We start from the raw sequence: 23434 nt of genomic DNA, 5'->3' as shown, positions 1-23434 counted from the left end.
AGACATTAATTCTCCCCTATTTTTGATAACCAGCCAGGTATAAACCCTTAGCTGTCAGCTTCAGCAAGGCTGGTTATCAAGAATAGAGGGGTCCGTACACTGTATTTTTTAATTATTTAAATAATTTTAAAAAATGGTGCCCCTGCCTCATTTTTGACAACCAGCCTTGCTAAAGAGAGCTGGGGGCTGGTGTTCTCAGGCTGGTAAGGGGCCGTGGATATTGCCCCACTCACAGCCTAAAAATAGCATCCTGCAGCCGGACAGAAAAGGTGCATCTATTAGATGAGACAATTTTGGGGCTGTGCCTGGCACTTCCCACTTGCCCTGTAGCGGTGGCAAGTGGGGTTCATATTGTTGGGTTGATGTCACCTTTGTATTGTTTGGTGACATCAAGCCCACGGCTTGGTAATGGAGAGGCGTCTATAAGACACCTATCCATTACTAATCCTATAGTTACATTGTAATTAAGGACACCACCAGAATATGGCATTGCAGCCTACAATCCAAGGCGTAGGTGCGTCGGACTGACCCAGGTGTCCTTTTGCAAGCAGGATATCCTTTACACCGTTCAGTGAATTTTGCCAACAGTGATTATAAGACCCTATGAGGGTCGAAACGTTAATGTTCTTGTTGCCTCACCATTTTCTCTATCCCTGCACCAATTCCTTATTCATGAATTGTGGTATCGCTGCATCTACACCTGTATAATAAAGTCTTCACAAGAATCTATAAAGAGTGTGCGGTGAGTGAACATTACTTTATTACGGGGATTGCCATCCCACTTCACCAGCACCTCGGATCTCGGCAAGAGTGCTCGCCACACTACCTGTCTGTACTTGTCAAAGTACATCCATTCCTGACTGTTCCAACTATCTGCCCGTTTGGGGGTCACCTGCCTTGTGTCCAAGGTCTGTCATGGAGTAGCACCTGGCATCCATCCGGAGCCAAGTCTCACCCCACCATCTGGGGCTCTATTAAAGAGTCAAGTGTTCACCTTCTCACACCCCTGCAGGCTCCCCTCTGTTCACATCACAGTGGTTCCACCTCTAGTCCCATTACAGAATGTATAGAATATACTATTCATTGACAGGTGTTTGATTAAGGATTCCCTTTGGGGGATCTTTTTTAATTGTAATTTTTATTTTTATCAGTATGTTGTCCTCCCTGGTCGTTATTTAAATATATATATTAAAGAAAATCTTGCTATGATTGGGGGTATACTAAGCATGTGTCAAACATTGGTATTGTTAATACTTTTTAGCTTTCTGTTAAGATTGATAGTACATGTTTTGTATACTAATTAATTAAACCTGATTGCTGATGTCTTTGGGGGAAGGTATATCAGCTAGCCTTCACTTTCTGTATTGTATGATTCTGAGGATTGAGCTAGCTCGAATAAAAAGTTTTTTATAACTTTATTTTTCTCAGTTTTTGGCAGCACTATTAATCCAAATAAAAACTCCTTTTTATTTTTATTTTCCATTATTTGTCCGGATCCTCATTCTCTGAGATCCAGAGGGGATAGCTGCAGCCATCTGAGAGCTTTTCCCTGCAATCATCAGTGTTGTGAATGACGCTGCACAAGTTCAGGTGAGTGAGTAAACTTACCTCTGTAATATTGTTTTACCTCATTGATCCTCACAAGGAACGCTTTCTTTTCATTGCCATCACACATTCTTCATTACTTTTGTTGTTCCAGACAGCTGTGTTACCTTAGTGTGAAGTGTTAGTTTTGACTGCAAAGAAATTGGCGCTGACCCTAAGCTGCTTGTAAGCAGAATGAACCGGTCCTGAGAAAAAGCTTACTATGGGTGGAATGTAAATCCTTGTGGTCACATACTCAATGGTAATATCTATTTACATAGAGTACCTAAACAATATTGTGTAAGGAGCCAAAATCAATAAAAATATATTGTTTATTGGATAACATAATTCCATATATAATCGTGTATAATCTGACCCTGGTATAAGTCGACCCTGGTATAAGCCGAGCCACCTAATTTTGCCACGAAAAACTGGGAAAATGTATTGATTCGAGTATAAGCTGGGTATGCATTGTCCTCTTATCCCCATCCTTGTATGCATGGCTCCTCATCCCCATCCTTGTATGCATGGTTCTTCATCCCTATCCTTGTATGCATGGTTCCTCATCCTCATCCTTGTATGCATGGTTCCTCGTCCCCATCCTTGTATGCATGGTTCTTCGTCCCCATCCTTGTATGCATGGCTCCTCATCCCCATCCTTGTATGCATGGTTCTTCATCCCTATCCTTGTATGCATGGTTCCTCGTCCTCATCCTTGTATGCATGGTTCCTCGTCCCCATCCTTGTATGCATGGTTCTTCATCCCTATCCTTGTATGCATGGTTCCTCATCCCCATCCTTGTATGCATAGTTCCTCATCTCCATCCTTGTATGCATGACTCCTCATCCCCATCCTTGTATGCATGGCTCCTCATCCCCATCCTTGTATGCATGGCTCCTCATCCCCATCCTTGTATGCATGGCTCCTCATCCCCATCCTTGTATGCATGGCTCCTCATCCCCATCCTTGTATGCATGGCTCCTCATCCCCATCCTTGTATGCATGGCTCCTCATCCCCATCCTTGTATGCATGGTTCCTCATCCCCATCCTTGTATGCATGGTTCCTCATCCTTGTATGCATGGTTCCTCAACCCCATCCTTGTATGCATGGCTCCTCATCCTCATCCTTGTATGCATGGTTCCTCATCCTCATCCTTGTATGCATGGTTCTTCATCCCCATCCTTGTATGCATGGTTCTTCATCCCTATCCTTATATGCATGGTTCTTCATCCCTATCCTTGTATGCATGGTTCCTCATCCCCATCCTTGTATGCATGGTTCCTCATCCCCATCCTTGTATGCATGGCTTCTCATCCCCATCCTTGTATGCATGGCTCCTTATCCCCATCCTTGTATGCATGGCTCCTCATCCCCATCCTTGTATGCATGTCTCCTAATCCCCATCTTTGTATGCATGGCTCCTCATCCCCATCTGTTGTGAATTTGGATTCTGGGCTCCCCCGGTGGCTACTGGTGGAATTGAACTGGTGTCTTCATCTTCTCTGTTCACCTGTTCCCATCAAGATTGGGAGTCGCTATATAACCTTGCTGCTCTGTTAGTTGCTTGCCGGTCAACAATGTTATCAGAAGCCTCTCTGTGCTTGTTCCTGCTCCTAGACAACTACTAGATAAGTTGGACTCTTGTCCATGTTTGTTTTTGCATTTTGTTCCAGTTCACAGCTGTAGTTTCGTTACTGTGTCTGGAAAGCTCTTGTGAACGGGAATTGCCACTCTGGTGTTATGAGTTAATGCCAGAGTTTTAAAGTAATTTCTGGATGGTGTTTTTGATAGGGTTTTCAGCTGACCATGAAAGTGTCCTTTCTGTCTTCTGCTATGTAGTAAGTGGACCTCAAATTTGCTAAACCTATTTTCATACTACGTTTGTTATTTCATCTCGACTCACCGCCAATACATGTGGGGGGCCTCTGTCTCCTTTCGGGGTATTTCTCTAGAGGTGAGCTAGGACTAATATTTTCCTCTGCTAGCTTTATTTAGTCCTCCGGCTGGGCTGGGCATCTAGAATCAACGTAGGCATGCTACCCGGCCACTGCTAGTTGTGCGTTAGGTTTAGTTCATGGTCAGCTCAGTTCCCATCTTCCAAGAGCTAGTTCCTATATATGCTTATGCTATGTTCTCTTGCCATTGAGACCATGACAGTTTGACCGGCCCGCAAAGTGTTAATTGTTTGGGCTGAAGCAGGAGAAAAAGAAGTGTTGAAGGGAAATTTTTTTTTTTTTTTTTTTCCCCTCAGAGTTTTGCTGCCTAGCCCTTAATTGCTGTCTAGCTGCTTCTTACCTCCTCTTAACCCTTGAATGGCTCTGTGTCCACCTGTTTGTAATGGATCTTCAGAGTGTAACTGCAGGTTTGAATAATCTCGCCACGAAGGTACAAAATTTGCAAGATTTTGTTTGTCATGCACCTGTATCTGAGCCGAGAATTCCTTTGCCGGAATTTTTCTCGGGGAATAGATCCGGGTTTCAGAATTTTCGAAATAATTGCAAATTATTTTTGTCTCTGAAATCTCGCTCTGCCGGAGACCCTGCACAGCAGGTCAGGATTGTGATTTCCTTGCTCCGGGGCGACCCTCAAGACTGGGCTTTTTCATTGACACCAGGGGATCCTGCGTTGCTCAATGTGGATGCGTTTTTTCTGGCCTTGGGGTTGCTTTATGACGAACCTCATTTGGAGCTTCAGGCAGAAAAAACTTTGATGTCCCTATCTCAGGGGCAAGATGAAGCGGAAATTTACTGCCAAAGATTCCGTAAATGGTCTGTGCTTACTCAGTGGAATGAGTGCGCCCTGGCGGCGACTTTCAGAGAGGGTCTCTCTGATGCCATTAAGGATGTTATGGTGGGGTTCCCTGTGCCTACGGGTCTGAATGAGTCCATGACAATGGCTATTCAGATCGATAGGCGTTTGCGGGAGCGCAAACCAGTGCACCATCTGGCGGTGTCCACTGAGAAGTCGCCAGAGAGTATGCAGTGTGATAGAATTCTGTCCCGAAGCGAGCGGCAGAATTTTAGACGGAAAAATGGGTTGTGTTTCTATTGTGGTGATTCTACTCATGTTATATCAGCATGCTCTAAGCGCACTAAAAAGCTTGGTAAATCTGTTTCCATTTGCACCTTACCGTCTAAATTTATTCTATCTGTGACCCTGATTTGCTCTTTGTCATCTATTACCACGGACGCCTATGTCGACTCTGGCGCCGCTTTGAGTCTTATGGATTGGTCCTTTGCCAAACGCTGTGGGTATGATTTAGAGCCTTTGGAGACTCCTATTCCTCTGAAGGGGATTGACTCCACCCCATTGGCTAATAATAAACCACAATGCTGGACACAAGTAACTATGCGTATTAATCCGGATCACCAGGAGATTATTCGCTTTCTGGTGCTGTATAATCTACATGATGATTTGGTGCTAGGATTGCCTTGGCTGCAATCTCACAACCCAGTCCTCGACTGGAGAGCTATGTCTGTGTTGAGCTGGGGATGTAAGGGGGCTCATGGGGATGTACCTGTGGTTTCCATTTCATCATCCATTCCCTCTGAAATTCCTGAGTTCCTGTCTGACTATCGTGACGTCTTTGAAGAATCCAAGCTTGGTTCGTTACCTCCGCACCGAGAGTGCGATTGTGCCATAGATTTAATCCCGGGTAGTAAATACCCAAAGGGTCGTTTATTTAATCTGTCTGTGCCTGAACATGCTGCTATGCGAGAATATATAAAGGAGTCCTTGGAAAAGGGACATATTCGTCCATCGTCATCTCCCTTAGGAGCCGGTTTTTTCTTTGTGTCAAAAAAAGACGGCTCTTTGAGACCATGTATTGATTATCGGCTTTTGAATAAAATCACTGTTAAATATCAATACCCATTGCCGTTGCTGACTGATTTGTTTGCTCGCATAAAGGGGGCCAAGTGGTTCTCTAAGATTGACCTTCGTGGGGCGTATAATTTGGTGCGAATCAGGCAGGGGGATGAGTGGAAAACCGCATTTAATACGCCCGAGGGCCACTTTGAGTATTTAGTGATGCCTTTTGGTCTTTCTAATGCTCCGTCAGTTTTCCAGTCCTTTATGCATGATATTTTTCGCGATTGTTTGGATAAATTTATGATTGTGTATCTGGATGATATTCTGATTTTTTCGGATGACTGGGACTCTCATGTCCAGCAAGTCAGGAGGGTTTTTCAGGTTTTGCGGTCTAATTCTTTGTGTGTGAAGGGTTCGAAGTGTGTTTTTGGGGTACAGAGGATTTCCTTTTTGGGATATATTTTTTCCCCCTCTTCCATTGAAATGGATCCTGTCAAGGTTCAAGCTATTTGTGATTGGACGCAGCCCTCTTCTCTTAAGGCTGGGGTCACACATGCGAGTTTTACGGACGTAAGAGCGCAGAAACTACGTCCGTAAAACTCGCATTACATACGGCACAATTATTCTCAATGGGGCTGCTCCTATTAGCCGTATATTACGGTTCAGTATTATACGGCTTTCTACGGCCGTACAAAATCGCAGCATGCTGCGTTTGTCAGCGTACTGCGCAAATAATACGCCAATGAAAGTCTATGGGGGCGCGAAAAATACGGATTCCACACGGACCTGCAGTGTGACTTGCGAGAAATACGCAGCGCTGTTAGTGAAAAGTCGGTAATTCAATTGCCGGCTTTTCATTTCTCCTGCACAAACCCGACAGGATATGAGACATGGTTTTCATACAGTAAACCATCTCATATCCCCTTTTTTGTTGCATATTCCACACTACTAATGTTAGTAGTGTGTATGTGCAAAATTTCAGCGCTGTAGCTGCTGAAATAAAGGGTTAAATGGCGGAAAAAATTGGCGTGGGCTCCCGCGCAATTTTCTCCGCCAGAGTGGTAAAGCCAGTGACTGAGGGCAGATATTAATAGCCAGGAGAGGGTCCATGGTTATTGGCCCCCCCGTGGCTAAAAACATCTGCCCCCAGCCACCCCAGAAAAGGCACATCTGGAAGATGCGCCTATTCTGGCACTTGGCCACTCTCTTCCCACTCCCTGTAGCGGTGGGATATGGGGTAATGAAGGGTTAATGCCACCTTGCTATTGTAAGGTGACATTAAGCCAGATTAATAATGGAGAGGCGTCAATTATGACACCTATCCATTATTAATCCAATTGTAGGAAAGGGTTAAAAAACACACACACACATGATTACAAAGTAGTTTAATGAAATAAACACAGCGGTTGTTGTAATAATTTATTGTTCTCCCATTCCATTTCCAGGACCTCGCTTGGCAACATAATAAACGCACAAGATACATACCTTCTGCTGTCAGATCTCGTCCCACGAAGTAATCCATCTGAAGGGGTTAACTAATATTACAGGCAGGAGCCCTGCAAATGCAGCTGTGCTCCCTGCCTGTAATCCCCAGCGAATGAATGAAATGTAGGTCATTGACCTACATTTCCTTCAGTCGCGGTGATGCGCCCCTGCTGGATGTTCTCATGAACTGCAGCCTGGGAACTTTTTCCCACGCTCCAGGTCATATGAGGACATCCACCAGGGGGCGCATCACCGCGACTGAAGGAAATGTAGGTCAATGACCTACATTTCATTCATTCGCTGGGGATTACAGGCAGGGAGCACAGCTGCATTTGCAGGGCTCCTGCCTGTAATATTAGTTAACCCCTTCAGATGGATTACTTCGTGGGACGAGATCTGACAGCAGAAGGTATGTATCTTGTGCGTTTATTATGTTGCCAAGCGAGGTCCCGGAAATGGAATGGGAGAACAATAAATTATTACAACAACCGCTGTGTTTATTTCATTAAACTACTTTGTAATCATGTGTGTGTGTGTTTTTTAACCCTTTCCTACAATTGGATTAATAATGGATAGGTGACATAATTGACGCCTCTCCATTATTAATCTGGCGTAATGTCACCTTACAATAGCAAGGTGGCATTAACCCTTCATTACCCCATATCCCACCGCTACAGGGAGTGGGAAGAGAGTGGCCAAGTGCCAGAATAGGCGCATCTTCCAGATGTGCCTTTTCTGGGGTGGCTGGGGGCAGATGTTTTTAGCCACGGGGGGGCCAATAACCATGGACCCTCTCCTGGCTATTAATATCTGCCCTCAGTCACTGGCTTTACCACTCTGGCGGAGAAAATTGCGCGGGAGCCCACGCCAATTTTTTCCGCCATTTAACCCTTTATTTCAGCAGCTACAGCGCTGAAATTTTGCACATACACACTACTAACATTAGTAGTGTGGAATATGCAAAAAAAAAGGGATATGAGATGGTTTACTGTATGTAAACCATGTCTCATATCCTGTCGGGTTTGTGCAGGAGAAATGAAAAGCCGGCAATTGAATTAGCGGCTGTTCACAGATATCGCGCTGAATGAAATCTAAATACAGAATATATATATATGTGTCTCAATGACATATATATATATATATACTGTATATATGTTTTCCCTAACATTTGAGCACATAAATCCATTAGATGTCGGTTTTGCAAGCCTGCGCGAAAATCTCGCAGTACGGATGCCATACGGATTACATACGGAGGATGCCATGCGCAAAATACGCTGAAACACCCTGACTACGGATCAATATTTTGGGGACATTTCTCCGTATTACGGCCGTAGTACGGACGTATAATACGTGGCGTATTTTCTTACGCCATGTGTGACCCCAGCCTAAGAGTCTTCAGAAATTTTTGGGCTTTGCTAACTTTTATCGTCGATTTATTGCTGGTTTTTCGGATATTGCTAAGCCATTGACCGATTTGACTAAGAAGGGTGCTGATGTTGCTGATTGGTCCCCTGATGCTGTGGAGGCCTTTCGGGAGCTTAAGCGCCGTTTTTCCTCTGCCCCTGTGTTGCGTCAGCCTGATGTTGCTCTACCTTTTCAGGTTGAGGTCGACGCTTCTGAGATCGGAGCTGGGGCAGTGTTGTCGCAGAAAAGTTCTGACTGCTCCGTGATGAGGCCTTGTGCCTTCTTTTCCCGTAGATTTTCGCCCGCTGAGCGGAATTATGATGTTGGGAATCGGGAGCTTTTGGCCATGAAGTGGGCTTTTGAGGAGTGGCGCCATTGGCTTGAGGGGGCCAGACATCAGGTGGTGGTATTGACTGACCACAAAAATTTGATTTATCTTGAGACCGCCAGGCGCCTGAATCCTAGACAGGCGCGCTGGTCATTATTTTTCTCTCGGTTTAATTTTGTGGTGTCATACCTACCGGGTTCTAAGAATGTTAAGGCGGATGCCCTTTCTAGGAGTTTTGAGCCTGACTCGCCTGGTAACTCTGAGCCCACAGGTATCCTTAAGGATGGAGTGGTATTGTCAGCCGTTTCTCCAGACCTGCGGCGGGCCTTGCAGGAGTTTCAGGCGGAGAGACCTGATCGTTGCCCACCTGATAAACTGTTTGTTCCTGATGATTGGACCAATAGAGTCATCTCTGAGGTTCATTCTTCTGCGTTGGCAGGTCATCCTGGCATTTTTGGTACCAGGGATTTGGTGGCAAGGTCCTTCTGGTGGCCTTCCCTGTCACGAGATGTGCGAGGCTTTGTGCAGTCTTGTGACGTTTGTGCTCGGGCCAAGCCTTGTTGTTCTCGGGCTAGTGGATTATTGTTGCCCTTGCCTATTCCTAAGAGGCCTTGGACGCACATCTCGATGGATTTTATTTCAGATCTGCCTGTTTCTCAGAAGATGTCTGTCATCTGGGTGGTGTGTGACCGTTTTTCTAAGATGGTCCATTTGGTTCCTCTGCCCAAGTTACCTTCTTCTTCCGAGTTGGTTCCTCTGTTTTTTCAAAATGTTGTTAGTTTGCATGGTATTCCTGAGAATATCGTTTCTGACAGAGGGACCCAATTCGTGTCTAGATTTTGGCGGGCATTCTGTGCTAGGATGGGCATAGATTTATCTTTTTCGTCCGTTTTCCATCCTCAGACGAATGGCCAGACCGAGCGGATTAATCAGACCCTGGAGACATATCTGAGGTGTTTTGTGTCTGCTGACCAGGATGATTGGGTTGCTTTTTTGCCATTGGCGGAGTTCGCTCTCAATAATCGGGCCAGCTCTGCCACTTTGGTGTCCCCGTTTTTCTGTAATTCGGGGTTTCATCCTCGATTTTCCTCTGGTCAGGTGGAATCTTCGGATTGTCCTGGAGTGGATGCTGTGGTGGAGAGATTGCATCAGATCTGGGGGCAGGTGGTGGACAATTTGAGGTTGTCCCAGGAGAAGACTCAGCTTTTTGCCAACCGCCACCGTCGTGTTGGTCCTCGGCTTTCTGTTGGGGATTTGGTGTGGTTGTCTTCTCGTTTTGTCCCTATGAGGGTCTCTTCTCCTAAGTTTAAGCCTCGGTTTATCGGCCCGTATAAGATATTGGAGATTCTTAACCCTGTTTCCTTCCGTTTGGACCTCCCTGCATCCTTTTCTATTCATAACGTTTTTCATCGGTCATTATTGCGCAGGTATGAGGTACCGGTTGTGCCTTCCGTTGAGCCTCCTGCTCCGGTGTTGGTTGAGGGTGAGTTGGAGTACGTTGTGGAGAAAATCTTGGACTCTCGTGTTTCCAGACGGAGACTCCAGTATCTGGTCAAGTGGAAGGGATACGGCCAGGAGGATAATTCTTGGGTGAATGCATCTGATGTTCATGCCTCCGATCTGGTTCGTGCCTTTCATAGGGCCCATCCTGATCGCCCTGGTGGTTCTGGTGAGGGTTCGGTGCCCCCTCCTTGAGGGGGGGGTACTGTTGTGAATTTGGATTCTGGGCTCCCCCGGTGGCTACTGGTGGAATTGAACTGGTGTCTTCATCTTCTCTGTTCACCTGTTCCCATCAAGATTGGGAGTCGCTATATAACCTTGCTGCTCTGTTAGTTGCTTGCCGGTCAACAATGTTATCAGAAGCCTCTCTGTGCTTGTTCCTGCTCCTAGACAACTACTAGATAAGTTGGACTCTTGTCCATGTTTGTTTTTGCATTTTGTTCCAGTTCACAGCTGTAGTTTCGTTACTGTGTCTGGAAAGCTCTTGTGAACGGGAATTGCCACTCTGGTGTTATGAGTTAATGCCAGAGTTTTAAAGTAATTTCTGGATGGTGTTTTTGATAGGGTTTTCAGCTGACCATGAAAGTGTCCTTTCTGTCTTCTGCTATGTAGTAAGTGGACCTCAAATTTGCTAAACCTATTTTCATACTACGTTTGTTATTTCATCTCGACTCACCGCCAATACATGTGGGGGGCCTCTGTCTCCTTTCGGGGTATTTCTCTAGAGGTGAGCTAGGACTAATATTTTCCTCTGCTAGCTTTATTTAGTCCTCCGGCTGGGCTGGGCATCTAGAATCAACGTAGGCATGCTACCCGGCCACTGCTAGTTGTGCGTTAGGTTTAGTTCATGGTCAGCTCAGTTCCCATCTTCCAAGAGCTAGTTCCTATATATGCTTATGCTATGTTCTCTTGCCATTGAGATCATGACACCCATCCTTGTATGCATGGCTCCTCATCCCTATCCTTGTATGGTAATGGTCCCCCATTTTAATAACCAGTAAAGGCCTAGTAGACAGCTGTGATCTGATATTAATAGTCTGGGAAGCTCCATGTATATTGCCCCCTTCCTTGGCTATAATTATCCGCCCCCAGCTGTCGGCTTTTCCTCTACTGGTTAGTAAAATTTTGAGGGATCCCATGACATTTTTTTTCTGAAAATAATTTATTTAACAATAAAATACATTTATTGTAAGTTACACTCGTAAAGCTCTGATTGTATATCTCACTCACATATTTATATATTTGTAATATATATTTTACATAGAGAATTATTCTATGTAAAAGCTCATGTGAAAATCGCAGGGCATACGGATTGCATTGCATGTCATTCGATGTAAATCTGATGCTAGGTAATAGAACTTGGATTGTACTCACATTAAAATCGCATGACACTCATCTGACTTTTCAGCTACAATATCAGACTGTTTTAGTTTTTTTTTTGTACGGTCATGGGTATGAGGCCAAAAGCTCAGTCTGGAGCCAAATTTCAGTTTGTACTGTAAATATTTGAGTTTAAATGTAGACGTAAACACTGCTATTTTTTTAGCCTATTGTTCCTTTTTCTTCATTTTCAGTTAAAAAATTGATATGTTCATGTTTTCATTATTACTATTATGCTACTGAGTTTTTCTCAGTATTTTTAATCACGCTGCTATTATTTTGCACATAACTGTATAATGCCCAGACATTATCACTAAATAAAATTAGCAAATTTTTTTTGCTCTTTTTTATAAGTTTTACCTGTTATTTGGTTTGATTTTTTTGTTTCCCATTTTGTGTATTTTTCTTTCACTCTTTTTATTGCCTTTTTGGATTCTGTATGTAACTGAGCTCACCCTTGTTTTGTTACTTCTGTCTCATGGAGAAAATATTATACTGCGAAGAGTTGCCGAACTTGAAATTTTGGGTGGTTGTGAAACCTACCTGCTGCAGAATGAACTGGTTTGTATCACAAAAGGCTTAAGTGCGCCTCAAAGGATTTATCAGAATTGCAGGTAATTTTACCTTAGGTCAATCAAACTTTTTTGTAGATTTTCTTGTTTTTTTTCTCCTGTGTTCTCGGTGTGATTTTTTCTTTTTAAATCAACAAATACAACAATTTACCTAGTATTATATTCTTTTATTCTTTTGGATTGTTAAATGCAAATTGGGGTAGAGTATATGATTACAAATTGATATGTGCTACAACAAAAACAAATAGATTTTCGTTTAGTTACTGAAATTGGAAAATAGTCAATTTGGGTGTTTTTTTACGTAGTTTTTCCAGATTACAAGTATGAGGAGATAGGGAGAGTTGTAATTTTACAAGGACTCTGCTTAATGCATAATTATTTCTACATGACATTCTATGCAATAATTTACTCTCATTCAGAACTCCTTAAAGTGGCCTTACCGACAGCATAAGAGGAAGTGATGGGTATGTGATAGTCCAATTATATGATCCAAATGTATTGATAGTTATAAAAAAAAAACTGATTTACAGAAGGGGCCAGGTATATGGTATAGATAATGTCCCATTGTTACCCGAAAACCAGAGATGGAACTGTATGCAAATATTAGAAGAAACTTAGAAAAATACAACACTAACAGTACGGTTGCTGCCTGTTTAGACTGCTTCGTACTGGAATGCATACACGTCGTATGTGATGGCATGGCACGTTTTCATAGAGAGCAAATTCTTTGGGGCATCCTGTAGAGGTACATTTCTGAAAGTGTCCAGCACATGTTGTTCGGCATGGAAGAATTTGTGTTTTTGGATATATTTAGTATTGACTGCAAGAAAATTACTTGTAGCAGAATAAACAGGTCTTCTACAGTCTTGTGAAAAATAGACTGCAGCCTTACGACCACATAATCACTGGTCTTCATATCTACGAGACTCTTGTCTCAATGGGTTTCTAATTTGCCAAAAAGAGTTGATCAGTAAAGAATCTTTTTAGATTACACTGTGATTGGATATTGTCCTCTATATATAACTTTCCCCATTCACTTTCTGACATCCTATGACTAAAGGGGCCTATCGAGCCAGAAACGCATAGGTTGTTTCTATGCAGTTTCTTTTGCTTTAATCATGGACTAAATAAACTGATTTTACCTGGATGGAATACTGAAACCAAATCCTTTCCTGCCTGTTACCCAGTGCTGTTTTCACCGGTAGGATCGCCACCCTCCAGCATCATTCTCAATCCACTACCTTTCTCAATTCGGACTGCCTGCATTGAGACTCCCTACCATCCTCTCCATTCCTAGGGGCACCCTAGTCTATCCCTGTCCCCAGAGTTACTCCTGAAGGTGGAGAAGCCGGTTTCACGTGCCTTGCTATATTTCTATATTAAGCCTTATCTGTCCCCCCCCCCCCAGTCAGGTAGGCATGATGCCAAAGTGTGTAGGATAACACTAACCAGACAAACAAGAGAAGATGGACAGGGATAAATGAAAATTACAATCATACAAAATACACTCACCAAACAGAGTGGAACACAGAGGAGGTATAGGAAGGAGTAACCAAATATGAGAGGACGAGGATGTACACTCAAAAACTCAAAGCAACTATCTCCTGAACAACTCTCCAAACATGAACTTCGCCTTCAACTCCTAACCAGGCAGTAAGAACTATCACTGGCAATTCTCAAGTGCCAGTGATGAGCATATATATCAGAGGAGAGTGGCCAACACTGAACAGCTGAGACAATCCAGGTTGGAGAGCTTTTTGTTCAGCAATGGAGTCTTGCATGGTGAGTGTGTATACAGGCCATGTAGGTTAAGTGCATTTCTTATAGTTTTCTTAGAGACAATTGTACCTGCTGATTCCAGGTCATTCTGTAGCTCTCCACAGGTGGTTCTTGGCTCTTGGAAAACTCTTCTGATAATTCTTTTTACTCCTCAGTCTGAGTTATGGCAGGTTTATAGTGAAACAATATTCTTCCACTTCCGGATTGTGGCCTCCACAGTGTTCACTGGAACCTTCAGTGGTTTCGAAATTCTTTTGTAACCAATGCTATCAGTATGTTTTGCAATAGTAAGGTTGCAAAGGTCTTGAGACAGCTCACCTGTTTTACCCACCATGAGATGTTTCTTATGTGGCACCTAAATGGCAGGATTGCTTTCTAGTTACTGATAGATTTCAGCTGGTGTTATGACTTTCCATGGCTTTTTACACCTCTCTTGCTTCAAATGTGCAATACTTTTTCCCTGTGTCATTTCTCTTTATTTCACATAACTTCATATACGGAAATCTGTGGTTTGATTTCTGTGCATGTGTGGATTGGATGGGTTGTTACTGACATCAGGTGATAATTTCATGGCCATAGAACTTACACACACAGAAGGTGCTGAAAACCATGCATATCCTTGTCGCCTGGTCGCGCTGAGCTCAGGGAGACCAAGCGATAATGATGAGAGCTGCCTTCAGCACAAAGCACCTGGGAGCAGCTGTATTGCTTTTTCCCAGGCGCCGGTATGTGTCACACGGATGACATCCTTGTGCACGCGTAAGGCACTTATTTTGTCCATGCTGTGCAAAAAAAGGATATGCCTGAGGTTTTTTAACACACGCACATGGTCCATGGGAAAAACCTGACGTGTGCACACCACCATTGAATACAGTGTGTGTGTATGTCCGCATTTGCGGTCTTTATAGAAGAGATCGCATAAAGAAATGACTTATGAATGGGGCCTAAATGAGATTCCATGAAGAATATTCTCTCTATGACATTATTATGCCCTAACTGGATTTACTAACAGAAGTTCATGGCGTAAAATAATCATTTAAGAGATCTGCCTTAAAAATAATATTTTTAATTCTTTGCATTCCTTCCAGTCCCTAGAACCTGGTTTCATTGTCTTCATCTGCAATCCTGAAAATTGAAAAACTTCTGAGAAAAGAAAAGTCCTAGCGAACAAGGCGTGGTGATGCACGATGATGCAACTCACAATGATTGCTATGAGGAGAATTCATTTTTCTTCCTACTGAACATTTATACTCTGAGTAAGACAATGTACAGAATGATTTCAAGGCATTAACAATATACGGTAAGTGCTTGCTCTTCCTGCAATTACATAGGACTGACCATAAGGGCAAGTGCAGATGACCGTTTTCTCCACATTTGGAAAAATCGTTCCAATAATATCAATCACACTGATCAGAGTTTGTGATCTGATTTACTTGGAGGCAGAGAGAGAGAAAACATTTTCTCCGAACCGCCGTAAAGAGAAAAAATCATCAGAATTGCATTTTTTTATGTAACCTCACCACCCTAAAAAGTGTAATAAGCAATCAAACCCTCATATACACAAAATTGGTATCAATAAAAACGTCATCTCACCACGCAAAAATCAAATCGTCACTCAGTCTCATCAGCAGAAAGATAAAAATGTTATGCCGTAAAAACAAAAATCCTCAAAACAATGGCGAAGTTCCATTTTTTCACCATCACGCTTTGAGTTTTTTTGCCATTTTTCAGTACATTTGTATGGTAGAAAAAAATGGTGCATTCAAAACTACAACATTAAACAAGCCATCATACATCTATGTAAAATGGGAAAAGAAAGCTGTGGCTCTTGCAAGAAGACAAATGAAAAACGAAAGCGCAAAAATGAAATATTTGCTGGACCTTAAAGGATTAATGACCTTGGCTGTAAGTTTTGGAGCCATTCAGACGCCTCCCTTATGGTTTTGCATTATGGATTAGTTTCTGCCTGTATTTTTCAGCATTGAAAACACCAAGAAATGGGCCCTTCACAACAAGGCAATTTTCAATATTTTCATTGTTTCCTTCCCTTCTTCCACGAGCCATAACTTCTTTATTTTTGCATTCACATATCCATATGATGGTTTGTATTTTGCAGGACAAGCTGTAGTTTTGAATGACATCATTCATTTTATCATGTGATGCACTGGAAAGCAGGAAAAAAAATCAAAATGTGGTGAAATTTCCAAAAAAGTACAATTTTACAATTGTTTTTTATATTTACCATGTTCACTATACGGTAAAACTGACATGGTAATTTTATTTATGAGGTCAGTATGATTATGCAGATACCAAACACGCATTTTTTTTTTCTTTTAGTCAAGCGGTGAAAAGAAATTTTGAAAAAAAAAAAGCAACCATTCGTCGCCCCGCGGTCATGTCACAAGTGCGTGGAATGACACAACAAATTGACAGCGGCATGTAACAAGTCAACAACCGTGGGCGGTTAGAGGCGGATGATGGCTGAATAATTCAGCCATCATCTACCAGGAAAGATATGGGCTCGGTGTGGGAGCCCGTATCAATTTCAGATACAAGAAATATGACGTAAAGGGGTTAATCAACCACCACAATTCTTACTCCAGTCAGGTAAGGTATGACACAACTAAACACGAATTAGAAAAGCAGGTGTTTCCACGCCCTGTCCTAACCTTGTCTTGCCCCAGCTCTGCCTATGAGTTTGCTGAAGCTTACGGGAAACAGCCAAAAGTGGCAAAATGGTTGCACAACCTTGAATTCCGTAAACACTTTGAGACTTTCCAAAGTGTTTTTTGCCGTATTTCTGGTGTAAACATTTTGATGAACCGTGACCATTGTTTTCATGCAATAGAGAAAAGTATTATGGTAAAATCTTTTCAAGGAATTAAGATAATGTTCAGTTGAATACCTAGAAATTGTGCATCTGTAAAACCTACCAGTGCCAGAAAGAACTGGTCCATAGCAGAACAATTGTTACGTCTTCGAGAATTTGACTGCCTTAGGGCCGACTCTTCTGTTATTATTACTAAGTGGTTTAAGTTACACCTGAAGTGGCCAAGATCTCATATGCAGAAATCCTCCAGTCATTTCATGTATATTGGTGTCCATAGATATAGCAAACCTATGAAAAAAACAAAACAAAAAATACAATGAGACAAAAAGACATCGGACCCTCAATCAATAGGTGAAGAGGTAAATGATGCAAAAAGCACAAGGAAATGATCTTCTCTAACCGGTCAGTATCTGAGCCAGTATATGTCATTACTTGGGCTCTTTACAGTATTACCAGGCAAGCAATGAAGTCTAATCTGAGTCAAAGTAGCACAGTGTTATGGACTGACCTGAGGTGGAGTAGTGGTATTGTAACCACGGAGGGCAGCACCGGCAGGTAGAGTAGTCAGGAATAGGCAAAGGGTCAGTACACAGCAACAATGTAGTTTAAAGGATCGGCAGGTAGCGTAGGCAGGTATATCCTAGGAGTCGGTATGCAGAGCAGCAGTATAATCTTGGAATGAGGGAGCAGGTGAAAGAAAGCTTGACTAAAGCCTGGGAGCTCAATAATCTCACAAGGAAGGAATTTCTATGTCAGATTTAAGTAGGTTGTTCAATCAGGGTGTAGCCAATCAGGAACCCGGGGTAGAGACCATCAGGAACTTAGGGTGAAGACAATGAGGAACCACACAGGTACTTGTATCTGGGTTTGCAATGAACTGTCCAGCGAGCTCAAAAGCACAAAAAGAAGAGCTGCTGCCTGGTGCACAAAAGCTGCTGGGTTCGAATCCCAACACCCAGAATACCAGATCAGAGATTATCACGACACATGGGCTGAGCTTGGAAGAATAACAAATGTCCTTAGAGTACAGTCGAGGTTTTTTTTATCAACATCTATGCATTTTGGTGCCAGAGCGGCATTTTGTTTAAAAAAAAAAAAAAAAACAGGGTGTCTTGACTGCAGCTATGGTCTACTGAGCTATTGTAGGTGTTGTGTCCTTAGACATCCCCTTACAAACACCCCACACATTTTATCAGTAATATTGGAAGCTATCTTCCATTAGATGCACCAATTCTGGTGCTTAACCTCAGCTTCTCTTGCTTTGGTGTGGTGGCAATCTGGTAATAGTTTTGGGGTTGATGTCAGCTGTAATGTCAGCTGGCACCAAGCCCATGGAGTTAGCGATGGTGAGGCATCTATCAGACACCCCTATTAGTAACCCATATTTAAAAATAAAAATACACACAGGCGCAAAAAAACCACACACTGCACCAAGACAATTGGGAAGAGCCAAAGCTAAGTGCCAGAATTGGTGCATCTAAAGGATGCACCATTTCTGGGGTAACTGAGGGCCTTTCCTTTTAGGCTGGAAAATGGGCCAATATCCATGGACTTAACCAGCCTATTAACATCAGCCCCCAGCTGTCTGCTTTGCCTTAGCTGGTTATTAAAAATGGAGTGTACCCCATGTCATTTTTTTATGGGTCCCCCCATTTTTAATAACTAGCAAAGGCAAAGCAGGCAGCCTGGGGACTGATTAATAGGCTGGGAAGGTGCATGGATATTGGCCCTTTCCCAGAATAATAAAACCAGCTCACAGCTGTCTTCTTTCCCTTGGATGGTTATTAAAAATAGGGAACACCCCACGTCATTTTTTTCATTTATTTATTTAGTAACAAGTACAGTAAACTACACACGCAAGTCATTGCTCCACTCTCCACTAGGACCTCTGCCTCCTGGTTCAAGATTATTCTTTTTTATTTTTTTTATTCTGTTATTTTAAGTAATTTCTCTATTCACCTTTGTTTGCAGGGCAATTGTCCTGCTCATATGCCCATTGTGGTTCCTTCTGCAGCTCCCTAGCCCTTACTACGACCATTTTACAGCACCAAAGTTCGGTGAAATCATGCAATATCTTTCAACCCAAATAGTCAGTGTCCAAATTGAATTCCATCTATTAAGCTGACTGTACCTTAGAGAGTTCATTTGTATGAAAGGATCTATTGCGGCAATTTGTTCATGTGTTGACACCTTTTCATGTCAGTGAAGGGTGTCGTTGTGTGACCTCCATAAAAATAACTTGCATTTTGAAAAACCCCAAAGGACATGTTAATAGAGAAGCCAATATCGGGTGGGGTCATACAGGTTTTTCCCTTTAAAGAATGACAGTCACAGGTCAGATTAGGACTAAAAGAATTACAGTATACTAATTCAACTGCAAATAAAGTCTAACAGAAGCTTAGTGGTTATAGATTCACATATGGTGGCACTTAAATTTAAGAGGTTCGATAAAAATTTTTGCCCAAAAAACTAAATTAATAAATTGTAATACCTGGCTCACTGATGTTCTGGCACTCTCAATCTGTTGCTGTCAATTCCCCACCAGATTCTACTTAATACTGCAGCAATGACGTCCTGACTCAGGGACACGTCACCGCTTCAGACAGTTATTGACTTCAGCGGTGACCTGCTGCAACCAATTGCTGGTTGAGACTTCGATGCTGCGATGGAGCATTGCCCTGCAGAAAAATCATGGCTTTCTTGAAACTTTTTTCCCTGTACCACTGCTTGAAGAGAGTGTCTTCTAAACTCTGGCGGCAGGTTTGGGAGTTGATTTTGTGTCCATCTTGAACCCAAAAATACCAGCCCATGAGTGTGAACCTCCACCATTCCGGTGTCTGAGTGGAAGTGGAGGTGTTTGCCTGTTAATTATCCAGCCATGGGCCCATCCATCTGGTCCATCCAGAATCACTCATCTCCTTAGTTTATAAAACCTTTGAACAATCGGTCTCCAGATATTTTTAAAGACCATACTCATGGTAGAGCGCAGCATGAGAAGCACTAGGTGGTTTAATTGGGATGTTTCAATGAAAGGTGGGGGGATTAGCCTCTCACCTGGAAGGGTTGTGCACCCCTACAACTCTGGTAGCAGACGTCTCCATGCACTCCTTCTCTGTTGCTCCGGGACCTCTCCTGTGCTGTGCTTCCTAATCTGGTCACCTGGGCCCATAGTAAGGTGATGCCTCTGCACAGGATGTGACGTCACTTCAGGTCCTGTTTTCGGGAGATGAACTCTATGGCCCCAAGCTACTCCAGCCACAATCCCTCAACGGGAATATCAATGTTTTTTGGAAAAAATACATGTGGTCAATTTAAGGAGCGCTATGACTATAGAGCAGACTACAATAGTTTGGTGGTAAACAAAACATTTATTAAACCACTATGCATTTCGGCAGCGGGCTGCTACCTCCTTCAGGTAAATCCACCTGAGGAAGGTAGCAGTCCGCTGCCGAAACACGTAGTGGTTTAATAAAAGGTTTGTTTACCACTAGTCTATTGCAGTGTGCTCTATAGCCATAGCGCTCCTTAAATTGACCACATATCTGGATTTTTTGGCCTAGTCTTGATGTTTCCACTTCTGTGTCTTGTACTTCAGGCCACCAGGGAGGTGGTACCTTTATGCATTGTTTGAGAGATTGTCAAGGAATTTAAGCAATTTGCTTGCCCAACATCATAGCCAGTGATTGGAGCAGAGGAGAGCATATGTGGCCACATCTCCATTCCCACCAGGACATTTCACAGCCACGTTCTTGCTCCTGATGGAGATCCTAGCGGTCGGAACCTCACTGATCAGCAAGGTATTCCCTATCTTGTGTGATTAATAATTTCCAATGTAGGGGATAACTATTTAAAAAGCATATATGGCAACTCTCCCTAAGGTTCACATAAAAATGTGAGACCTCCTGACTCCAAGAAAAGTTGTCAAATCTCTTAAGCGTCGTAGAAGCCTCAAGGGACCTCCCAGTAAGCAATGCTCCTTGAATATTTCCTGTGCACAGTGCTTCATCTGATTGAGTCCTGTAGACCAGATGGGCAAACGGGCTGTGGAACAGGGGCACGGTTATGCAACAAAGATTTTGGAGTCTCCCACAAGACCAATTGAAAAGTTAACAAGTATGACATCCAAATTCTGATTTCTTATTTGCTCTTGATATCTGCCGATAGTTTTGCAATCTGGCTGTAATTGCTTTTTCCACAATCTCTGTAGCTAAATCCCTATGTACAATGTGGTACAGAAGAGGGTTCCTTGCGCTGTCATTCTAAATTCTGGATTTTTCTGGTTCCACTTATGCAAAAAGTAAATGGTCATAATTGTCTATCCAGATTGTTGAAACATCCTATCTGTGCCGAGAAAGCAGCAGAACCAGTTTGGGAGGCGCTCGGGATCTTGACTAGAGTCAACCGGTTCCTACATCTCTGGACCAATTTGAAAAATGACAGATCTTGACAGCCTGAAGAGTTCACAGTAGAGGTCTCGCACTTTTTTTTTTTTACATTAGATAAACACTGGCTGAACGTGTGATAAAATACAATCAATTTACAGATTTTTACTACATTTCAATGAATTTAGCATTTTACAAAAACAAAAGATGCAAAACCTGACTTGAATGATTTGTGACATCGGGAGCCCAGCACTAAGCAGAGCAAAGCATATATGGCTTGTATAGAGTTCCTCCGTAAGTCAATTATTTTTAACGATGAGCTCTTTAAAGCCTTAAATGGTTATTCCTGGGATTAGAAGTGAAAGGGCTTGTCCGTGCATAACTTATAGATCGTCGATCCATCAATATCATCAGCGAGGGTCTGACACTCAGCACCCCATCCATCAGCTGTTATTTGCTCCGCTGGACATCAGATGGAAACACTTTGAATATAGCTGCAAAGCTATCTCCTCCACACTTATTCGTTCCTCACACAATCGCCTCTAAGATTTCTCCTGAATATCCCCCATCCTCTGGAATTCCACGCCTCAACACGTCCGACTATCAACCACCCTTGGACCCTTCAGATGGAACCTGAAAACCCATCTCTTCAGGAAAGCCTACAGCCTGCAATAACCATTCTGCCGCCTCGCCACCGCCTCACCAACCACCCGAGCCGCTGCCGCCTCACCAACCACCCGAGCTGCCGCCTCACCACCACCCGAGTTGCTGCTTCACCACCACCAGAGCTGCCGTACCCTCAACCTTCTGTCTCTTCCCCATTATCCCATAGAATGGAAGTCCGCAACGACAGGGTCTCCCCTCTGTACCAGTCTGTCATTGTAAATTTGTTTACTGTAAATGATATCTATAAACCTGTATGTAACCCCTTCTCATGTACAGTACCATGGAATTAATGGTGTTATATAAATAAATAAATAATAATAATAATAATAATAAAAAGCGTGGCTTCATTTAACGTGTAGCTGCTGCTGCCATGTGCTGCAGAACAGCTCCTTTTACAAGTATAGAAGCTGTTGTGCAGGGTATCAGCCCCTGAGCAGGTGCCGGGTGTTGACCTCCCAACAATCTAATATTAATGACCTATCCTATCAGAAGATAAGGTGATAACTTGCGGATCTAAAGCTCCAAGATTCTGCCTCGGAATGGAGCCATGGGAAAGTATACATCACTATAAAAGATAATTAAAGGAGTAGTAGCATGGATGCCTGGCCAACGCTTCATTCAGAAGAGTGAATTCAAAGTTCTGGATTGATGGGATTGCAGTGGCCGGACCGCCACCAAATTTTCTACTTTTACTATTGTGAATAATGCTTTATGGATGCAGCAAATTTTATTCTTCTTCACATTCCAAAAACAGTAATGCATTACATGTTTTAGAGGCAGAGGCGTAGAAAGGGGTTCAGCTCAGAGGGATAGAAACAACCGAGTAGGCCCCTAACCGGTAACCCTGATTACAACTATGGTGGCACACCCGAATAGTGGGTGTAGTGTAGGGGAACCTCAGCAGATGACCCTTCTGTTACTGAAAATCTCTTATACAAAGATAAACACTGATATTACCGGATTATGGTGACCATGTAGTGGGAGATACCAGTCCTGCAGAACATATAGGAGATTACGGTACAGTTATTGATGGTGATTCTTTCTGTTGTAGTATTTCACTTTTCCCTTCTTTTCCAGACCTCCATAACGTCTTCCAGCCATGTCTCGCCTGCAGAGAGCACAACGAAGACACATTTGAATTCTCACATTTCTTGCACCATCCCCATCTGTTCCCAACCTGGACTTTTGAGATTTGGAGGAAAGTTTCCACTCATTTTCTGCTCGAAAAACTCCTTAAAAAAACTGTGTGCACACTGCGGCTCACACAAATTTTTTATTTTTTATTTTTTTTACCATGGATCCACTTTAAAATACTTCTTAAAAACTGACTCAAAAATTAATTAAACTCTACTGAATTCTATGGAAAAATCCATTTTGCTAGTTATAGGAGTTTTGGGGGCTTTTTTTTTTTTTTTTTTTACATCTGAAGAGGTTTTGAAAAGGACCCGATGGGATGAAAAAAGGTGCATGTCACGTCTTTGAAACAGATTCTGAAGGAAACTTATCCAAACTTCGTCCTGGCCAATAATTCAGGGAAAAATAAAATCCCAAAGTTTTCACAGCAGCTTCAAGAAATGGAAAAACTCTTTCAACTCCACCCAAACACACAAAAAAGCTGGATTTTCGAATGAAGTTTGCACTTGAAAGAAATTATAGTTTTGGAATTCCTCGGAAAAAAATAGTGTGAACATAGCTTTAGGTTATGTAAACA

The 23434-nt window shown here is 42.7% G+C and overlaps 2 long non-coding RNA genes across 3 annotated transcripts in view; one reads left to right on the top strand and one right to left on the bottom strand.

The window, feature by feature from the left end:
• The window catches only part of LOC143768632 (uncharacterized), a 39880-nt gene extending 17063 nt beyond the window's left edge, over window positions 1–22817 (bottom strand). Inside the window, exons 1-2 of one of the 2 annotated variants that reach the window (XR_013213972.1) lie at window positions 22681–22817; window positions 16779–16963 (exon numbers count right to left, since the gene is read on the bottom strand). This is a non-coding gene — a long non-coding RNA (uncharacterized LOC143768632). Of the gene's footprint in view, window positions 1–16778; window positions 16964–17183; window positions 17310–22680 lie in introns of those variants that run through there. The other variant, XR_013213973.1, reaches the window with a different exon arrangement.
• LOC143768631 (uncharacterized) lies at window positions 1237–22929 on the top strand. The gene is made up of 4 exons (XR_013213971.1): window positions 1237–1590; window positions 1700–1846; window positions 11979–12108; window positions 22801–22929. It is a non-coding gene; the product is annotated as an uncharacterized LOC143768631 (long non-coding RNA).
• The last annotated feature ends 505 nt before the right edge of the window (window positions 22930–23434 follow it).

This window comes from Ranitomeya variabilis, chromosome 4 (genome assembly GCF_051348905.1).
Source record: "Ranitomeya variabilis isolate aRanVar5 chromosome 4, aRanVar5.hap1, whole genome shotgun sequence".
Taxonomy (NCBI): domain Eukaryota; kingdom Metazoa; phylum Chordata; class Amphibia; order Anura; family Dendrobatidae; genus Ranitomeya; species Ranitomeya variabilis.
This window is presented reverse-complemented; position numbering and strand designations above follow the sequence as displayed.